The sequence below is a fragment of the Microcaecilia unicolor genome, chromosome 3 (genome assembly GCF_901765095.1).
Source record: "Microcaecilia unicolor chromosome 3, aMicUni1.1, whole genome shotgun sequence".
In the NCBI taxonomy this organism is placed as follows: domain Eukaryota; kingdom Metazoa; phylum Chordata; class Amphibia; order Gymnophiona; family Siphonopidae; genus Microcaecilia; species Microcaecilia unicolor.
In genome coordinates, this window is record NC_044033.1 from 53,943,449 (window position 1) to 53,952,689 (window position 9,241).

The following is a 9,241-nucleotide window of genomic DNA, read 5'->3' on the forward strand; positions in this document are numbered from 1 at the left end:
CAGATTTGTCAATTTATCTTCACTCATAGTTGATCGAAGAACACTTTTTATTAATTTTAATTTTGAAAAGTTTATTTCACATGAAGCAACAGATATACATATAGTTAGGAAAAGTCTTAAACATAAGGATAAGTTTGGCACAGATTCATAAAAATCCCATGTCACAATAAATTCTAGAAATTGCAATACCGTCCATGTCTTCGTTTCTTCAAGATTGATTCCATCAGCTTTTAAATGTCTCCGCAGTCGAAAATTTTCCACTAAAGTTTCTTCACCAGAAAAATCATCATACATTTCAACTATATTTGGTAAAAACTTCCGAAGTTTTTCTTCTTCTTCAAAAATCAGAGAGAATGGCTGAATGATAGCAAACACTGACATTATTTGATCCATTGCTTTAGAATGAGTCTCCAATTCTTGGTGAAAACGATCAAGGCATTCAAACATAGCCCTTTTGATTTCTTCTGGCAATGTAAGACCAGCATCTCTTGCTGTTTCTCCAGGCATTCTTTTTTGAAATTTGATTCTTTTTTCGATGGCAATGTCCATTTCCTTACATTTTGTTGTTGCATAGTTAATGGCCTTCTCCACAATTTCTGTGCGCTGATCTTCAAGGAACAATTTTAAAGCTTGCATTTTCGCTGTACATTGCTCAAGGCTGATTCCGGCTGTTTGCAAATATTTTTGTGTCTGATTAACCTCACCTAAAACTTCACACCAGAGAAAAAGATAACTCAGAAAAGAAAAATCGCACACAACAGGGAGCAAACTCTGAGCTGATACTCTTGTATCCACATTTTCTTTACTGCATGCACAGCTTCATAATGAGCACTCCATCTTGTCTGGGAAAGTCTTTGTACTGTTACACCTACATTCTGCAGCACTTCCCATCGATGAGTTGAGACTGAAAAGAATGAGTACATTTTTTCCAATGTTCCAAAAAATGTCACACATGAAGAAACATTTCCAAAAGAGTGAACTCCGCAAAGGTTCAGAGAATGATTTGCACAAGGCACAAATAAAGACTTGGGATTAATTTCTTTGATTTTTGCCTGAACACCACCATGAATACCAGCCATAGTTGCAGCGTTGTCATATCCTTGACCACGACAGAGGTTTATGTCCAGTCCATCACTATCCAGTTGTTTCAAGATCTGTTCTGTGAGTTCAGCAGCAGTCTTCCTGGAAATAGGAAAGAAGCCCAAGAATGATTCCTTTATTTCAACTTTATCATCTTCAATATGGACATATCTGATCACTTCACACATTTGATCAGTGTGTGAAACATCAGGAGTGCTATCAAAAAGAATTCCAAAGTATTTTGCTTTTCTAATACCTGCCACTATTTTTTCTTTGACATAATTTCCCAGAAGATGAATGAATTCATTTTGAATTTTGGGAGAAAAGTATGAAGTCACTCTCCTTTCAGAAGAAACAGTATGATTGAATTTTACAGAATGTTCCTTCAAAATTGGGTCATAATTTGAGAGTAATTCTATCAACTCCAAAAAAATTTCCTTTGTTTGCTGATGACCTATCCTCTCTGTGTCCTCGGAAAGGAAGGTTTTGTTTCACCAAAAGCATGATTACATCCAAAAGACGATATAAAATGCCTCTCCAGTTTTTTCTCTCTTTATCCATTTCCACGTGATGGATTTATCAATAGTTTTTGGGAGTTGCAGTCCCATTGCCAAGGTCTTCCATTTTTCTAAGCAGGAGAGATGTTGTTCAGATAGCTCATGTTCAGGAACTTTAGGATTTAACTTCCACCAGTTTTTAAAGCCAGTTATAAAAACTGATGTCCCAGCTTTTGTCTCATTATCTGCAAACAGTCTGCAGCAAAAACAAAATAAACAATTTCTTGATTTTGAATAAGCCATCCAAGTTCTCAATACTTTTTCACCCTTTGGTAAAGATTTATAAAACCATGAAGTTGTTAAGTGTCAACTGCCTCCTTTGCTCTTTTTTCCTTCTCGTTGAACTGCAGAGAAAGGTCCATCTTTATTCTGAAGAGGTTCACTTCCCCTTTTAACCAGATTAACTCTCAAGTCATCTGGAACCGGTATTGGCCAAGAAGCGATATCAGAATAAAGTAAAATATCATTTGTTGCCATTTCTTCAAACTCTTGTTGGTCTCTACTACTAGTGTCTCTTTCTTCTCCATTATTTCTTTTATCCTGTTGATGTTGACTCTTGCTACCAATTCCTTTCTCTTCCTCATTATCAGTGCTTATAGATGTTGATGATTCATTGTCATCTTTCAGCCCTGTGTCATCTTGTGTTGTTTCTAGTATAGGTGCTTTGGATGCACCACCTTCTTCCAAATTTTCATTACCTATATGCGATGTTGAAGGCATTACATATTTCAACATAGATCCAGACATTGCTTCAATCGTCTCCTCCTTTGCTTTTTTAATTTTTCTTTGTTGTGCTCCACTGAGTTGATGTCGTTTCATGTTGGTATCCCACCTCAAATTTCTTTAAAAAATGAAGAATAAATATGAACCAGTTGGTGAAATGATTTCTAACCATCAGGCAGCGTATACCCCCCCCCCTCTCTCTCTTGCCCCTTTCCATCCAGCATCTGCCTCCTTTCTCTGCCCCTTTCTATCCAGTGTATGGTCTGCCCTTTCTTCTCTCATTTCCAGCGCCGTCCGCCCCTCTGTCTGTCCCCTCCATTCATCATCATCATGCCCTCTTTCTCTCCCATCCAGAGTAGTGTTCTTGCCCCCCCCATCCTTCCTTTTCACATTTTATGACCCCCCCCCCCCCCCGGCTGCAGCTTGCTGCTCTTGTCAAACTAGCAGCAGCAGAAAATGCAATGACAATTTTTTTAAAGTCAATTTAAATAAATAAATAAATATTAGATATTTGCCACGGGGCCTAATTACCTGGCTGCTGGCTGGAATGGAAGTGATCCAAGATTCTTCTGCGGTTCTGCCGATGATAGACTGGTGGCCGGCAGGGGTGGAAGAGTGCACTAGCAGTGCAGGAAGCTGGAAGGAAGCAGAAGGCACTAGGTCGCGGCTGCAATGAAGTTTGGTGGAAGAAGAATTCTTTGGTCTAAGCCTTGCAAAATCCATTATGCAGAAAATGGAAATTTGCATTTATTATTATTATTAGCATTTGTATAGCGCTACCAGACGCATGCAGCGCTGAACACCTGACACAAAGAGACAGTCCCTGCCCAAAAAGAGCTTACAATCTAAGTAATACAGACAGACAAGACAGTTACGGGTGAAGGAAGTAATGGGTGAGAATGAAGGAAGCTAGGAGCTAAAAGCAGCAGTGAAAAGGTGGGTTTTTAGCAAAGATTTGAAAACAGGTAGAGATGGGGCTAGACGTATAGGTTCAGGTAGTCTATTCCAGACATAAGCCAAGGTGCTGCGAGAGAAAAGGAGCAAAGCCTGGAGTTAGCAGTGGAGGAGAAGGGGGAAGACAAGAGAGATTTATCCAGTGAACGGAGTTCACGGGGAGAAATGTAGGGAGAGATGAGAGTGGAGAGGTAATGGGGGGCAGCAGAGTGGATGCATTTAAAGGTCAATACAAGAAGTTTAAACTGTATAGGACTGCAGAGAACACTGCAACGGTGCAGCCATTGCTGGGGGCGGAAAAGGAACCATTTTCCAACTGGCAGGATAATAAGTCTGTACCATATTAGAATTTGTTTTAAAATATATCAGTACACAGAGACGGAGTACAACTTTAATTACCTAACATTTCAACAATAATTGTTAATTAGTGGTGATCATCTGAGTGACAGTATAAAATTCTGTTGAACCTTGGCCTTGCCTAATATGACCCATAATAACATTAAAAAGGATTAGACCACCACACCCCTCTAGTAATCAAAGAAACCAGGCCAGCCAAAACTCCCAAAAGATCATAGGAGCCGACTCTGTGGGTGTTTGAGCACCCCCAAAATTGATAAAATTCCTTATATGTTTCCAGGGAAGGGTATTTTCATTGGGCCTAGCCGCCTAGCACCCCCAATAATTTTGAAAAGTTGGCTCCTATGCAAAAGATCATGAGAAAAAGTCTACCGGCTGGTGGAAAAACTGTTACTGAAAATAAAACTCACTCACTCAATGTGTTTTTCAGACTGCTGCTCAGCTGTTCAACTCTGCTGCAACATGGAGAGAGGGCAGGAGTCAGGACTCGGAGCCAAAACACACTCTGACCAAGGAGATGTTACTGCTCTGCAGCAGGAAGCCTGCAAGCCAAGGTGCAGGATACCGTGGGGGGGGGGGGGGAAAGGAATGCGTCATGACGTCAAGTAGGATGGGCCAAGCCAAGGCGCACTGGTGCACAGGGTGCCGGCAGGAGGGGAGGAAGGCGGCGACGCGGCGTCATGACGTCAAGTATGGGCGGGACTTGAGTCGGACTGTCTCGGAGACTGGAGGGAGGGAGAGAGGAGCCAACAACGTGAACCGCAAAAAAGAAATGTGTAGGCGCGCGCGCCGGTGCAGCGCTAGCAGAGCAGAAGAAGAAGAAGGTAGGATTCGGAATCGGATGACACGTGACTCCAACACCGGACGGAACACCCCCCCCATTGGCTGCACCCGGGGCGGTCCGCCGCCCCCCCCCCCCCCCCCACAAGCAGTTAACAATAGTAAAAATTCAATGCAATAAAATCTGAGGGCCCTGTTTATAAAGGTGGGCTAGTGTTTTTAGCACATACTAAAAATTAGCGCACACTAACCGTGTAGAGGCCCATAGGGATAATATGGGCATCTACACAGTTAGCATGTGCTAAATTTTTAGAGCGTGCTAAAAATGTTAGTGCACCTTTATAAACAGGGCCCTAAAACTGCCAGGTAGAATAAAATACTAGGAAAGAAAAACTAATTTTGCACTGTGTGAAAATATCTTTCAATGGTCTATTTTTAATTTGCTGCTACACGGAATATCCTGGTGTTTGAAAGCTTAAACAGCATTCCACCCCACTCATTTTTGTCTCTCTTCTCTAAATGTTTTCTAATTCTACTACATGTTTATAAGATTATTAGATTCTTGATAGACCACCAAGGTGGTTTACATATTACCTACAGGTATAACTGCACACAGTACTCGAGGTGCAGTTGCACCAGGGACCTCTACAGAGACATGATATTCTTAGTTTTGTTCTCCATCCCTTTTTGAATAATCCCTAATATTCAATTTGTTTTTCCAGTTCCCATTGCACACTGGGCAGAAAAAAATCCAACAGATTGTCTGCAATGACTTGAAGATCTTTTTCTTGGATAATGACTTCTAACTCAGAACTCACCATTTTGTACCTGCAGTTGGAATTATTTTTCCCTAAATGCATCATTTTGCAGTTGGCCATATTAAATTTTGGCTGTCATTTAGATGCACTGCCTCCTAGTCTCACAAGGTCGTTCTACAAATCCTCACAATCTTCTGTCTTTCTGCAAATGTAATCATTTCATGCGTCACTTCACCACCCATCCTTTTCCATGTGGCTAACTGACCATTTAGTCCTACTCTCTGTTTACTGTCTTTTAGCCAGTTTGAAATCCACAGAAAGGCATTGCATCCTATCTTATGACTCTCTACTTTCCTGTCTCCCATTTGGGACTTTCCCAAATGCCTTTTTGAAAATCCAAATACATTATGGGGCTCATTTTCAAAGCACTTAAACTTACAATGTTACGTGGAGGGGCAGTCTTTGGCAGTGCTTTTTTGTGCCGGTACGCGACGGTACGGCGTACCGGCACCTTTTTTTGCCCGCCCCGCCCCCCGCGACACTCCGGGCGAGTCCTGCACTTACTTTTTTTTTTTAATTAAGACTCAGAACGTGCGAACGATGCAGCCGGCAGCGATTGAAAGAGGCTGTCTGGGCTGGCGTCTGCGTCGGAGCTTCCCTCACCCTCTGCGAGTCCCGTGAAACAGGAAGTTGTAACGAAGGCGGGACTCGCAGAGGGTGAGGGAAGCTCCGACGCAGACGCCAGCCCAGACAGCCTCTTTCAATCGCTGCCGGCTGCATCATTCGCACGTTCTGAGTCTTAAAAAAAAAAAACAACTAAGTGCAGGACTCGCCCGGAGTGTCGCGGGGGGGGGGGGGGGAAGGATTGGGGAGAGAAAGAGGGAAACCAACAGAGGGAAGGATTGGGGAGAGAGAGAAAGAGGGAAACCAACAGAGGGAAGGATTGGGGAAAGAGGGAAACCAACAGAGGGAAGGATTGGGGAGAGAGGGAAAGAGGGAAACCAACAGAGGGAAGGATTGGGGAGAGAGGGAAAGAGGGAAACCAACAGAGGGAAGGATTGGGGAGAGAGGGAAACCAACAGAGGGAAGGATTGGGGAGAGAGGGAAAGAGGGAAACCAACAGAGGGAAGGATTGGGGAAAGAGGGAAACCAACAGAGGGAAGGATTGGGGAGAGAGGGAAACCAACAGAGGGAAGGATTGGGGAGAGAGAGAAAGAGGGAAACCAACAGAAGGAAGGATTGGGAAGAGAGGGAAACCAACAGAGGGAAGGATTGGGGAAAGAGGGAAACCAACAGAGGGAAGGATTGGGGAGAGAGGGAAAGAGGGAAACCAACAGAAGGAAGGATTGGGGAGAGAGAGAAAGAGGGAAACCAACAGAGGGAAGGATTGGGGAGAGAGGGAAACCAACAGAGGGAAGGATTGGGGAGAGAGAGGGAAACCAACAGAGGGAAGGATGGGGAGAGAGAGGGAAAAACAGATGGAAGGATTGGGGAGAGAGGGGAAAAACAGATGGAAGGATTGGGGAGAGGGGAAAAACAGATGGAAGGATAGGGAGAGAGAGGGAAAACACAGATGGAAGGATTGGGGAGAGAGGGAAAAACAGATGGAAGGATGGGGAGAGAGAGGGAAAACAGATGGAAGGATGGGGAGAGAGAGGGGGAAAACAGATGGAAGGATGGGGAGAGAGAGAGAGGGAAAACGGAAGGATGGGGAGAGAAAGAGGGAAGACGCTGGATGGAAGAGTGCAGAAAGAAATAGGGGAGACACTGGAAGGATGGGGAGAGAAAGCAGAGCTGCTGGATGGAAAAGGGGAACAGAGAAAGACTGGAGAATAAGAGGAAGGGGCATGGGGAGAACAAGGGTGAGGAAAAGATGAAAAGCCACAGGTAGATGAAGGAAATTAAAGAATGGATAGTAAGAATGAATTAAATCTGGACAGAGAGAGAGCCTGAAAAATATTGAAGAAAGCAAAGAAAAAGGAGACAAAAATGACAAATGGCACAGAAGAGTTAAGCGAAAACAAAGGAAAGCAGAATCACAGACTGGGACCAATATGGAAAGAAAAACAGTCACCAGACAACAAAGGTAGAAAAAAATCATTTTATTTTCATTTTAGTGTTTGTAATATGTCCAATTTGAGAATTTACATTGGCTGTCTTATTTTGCACTGGGTATACTGGAGCTGTAAGAGCTTACAGAGATTATTTATCATGAAAAAAAATCACGTTATTTTTTTCTCCTATAGTACTATAATATTTTCAATGATGTCTGTTTATATGTGCCATGGCTGGTATAGGGTGTGTGGTTAATGTGGGTGTGGCTATCATAGGGGTGGAGCCATATGTAGTGACCCCGCCCATAATGAGTACCGGCACCTTTTTTTCTACAAAAAAAGCACTGGTCTTTGGTATGACTTCTAAGTCAGTGTTTGGACGTTTTGCACTAAACACCCCAAATCCAAATAGCAAATGTAACCATTTTCAAAAAAAAAAAAAAAAAGATCTATTTTTTTTTTCAAAAATACATTTTGAACAAGGTTTTGTGCTTTGTGTGTTTATCTTTTTAGGCCATTTTGGGAAACAAAATGCAGAAGTTAACAAAACACAAAATCGAGCCATTGGGATGTAGGAGGGGCCAGCATTTTTAGCAGACTAGTCACCCAGACATCTCGGGAGAGCAGGGAGCACTGCTGTGAACTTCACATCTCACCATTGCTCCCTTATCTTGTCTGTTGAGCCCTCCAAAACTCACCCCAAACCCACTATCCCCAACTCTACACCACTACAATAGCCCTTATGGGTGACGGGGGCACATATATGTGGGTATAGTGGGTTTCTGGTAAGTTGTGGAGGGTTCACAATTTCCACCACAAGTGCAACAGGTAGGGGGAGGTATGGGCCTGGGTCCACCTGTGTACAGTGCACTTTACCCACCATTACACTACTCCAGGGACCTGCATGCTGCTTTAATGGACCCGAGTATAACAACCAGGGCCAGTCTTAGCAAGTGCGGGGCCCTGTGCAGACCAATTTGGTGGGGCCCCATCCTAGCCCCGCCCCCACTCTAGCCCCGCCCCCACCCTAGCTCCGCCCCCACCCTAGCTCCACCCATTGATATTATTCCATTTTTAGAAAATTTTTTATTTATGCAATTTCAAATAAAGACAAATGAATCTAAACTTGTACAACTTGTACAAAAAAAAATGATTGAAATAATAAGCCCAATGCTATCATGAACCCCCCCTCCCCAGAAATTCAGTTCAAGTCCATTACAATTAGTAGTTCCAATTATCATAACAAAGGAGAATAAAGGAAAAATACTAAGAAAAGATCCAGTACTTTCAAATTCCCCTATTTTTTAATTTAAAAAGGTTCATTGGAAATGGATTTTATATGTGCTCTTTTCCTCTCCTAAGCTGAACATGCTTAGAGAAATGCCCCTCTTTCTTGAGGCTACAATGCTATTTGCTTTGGAAACTCAAATTCTCCTAAATACACATGATCTGGCCAGCGTAGCAAGATAAGTACCTTTAGATGGACAATTTTTAGTCTGCCCACTTGGGATTCTTTAGGTTTTCAATAACTTTGGGCAAATTAACAGTAAAGTCTGACACTACTAGCCCTCTCCACTTGCCCCTGTCCCCACCCCTCACATACACGCACCACTTTAGCTAACCTCTTGATCTTTTCCTGTCACTGCCCTTCATAAAACACTGAATTTTGACTTAATCACTGATGGGAGAATAATAGATTACTGCAATAGTATTTACCTTTAAAATGGCACAAAAGGGGTTTGAAACTTTCTTCTTCCTTATAAGAAAAGTTATCATCATACCTGGCTTGCCTTTGAATGGCAGTGGCACAAACTTGCTCCAGCTCCACTTGACTGTCTTTATTTATTTTTAAGTCACACTCACTTGCACACCGGCTCACTTCCGACCAGGCTCCAGGCAGCTTTCCCGCTCAGTGACTCCCGCCCGCCAAACAGGAAATACCTCATCAGAAGGCGGGACATTGAGCAGGAAGTAAAAT

General features: G+C 42.9%; 1 pseudogene; it reads right to left on the reverse strand.

Moving 5' to 3' along the window:
• Positions 1–734: 734 nt before the first annotated feature.
• On the reverse strand, positions 735–2,456 carry LOC115464262 (annotated as a pseudogene).
• Positions 2,457–9,241: the final 6,785 nt, after the last annotated feature.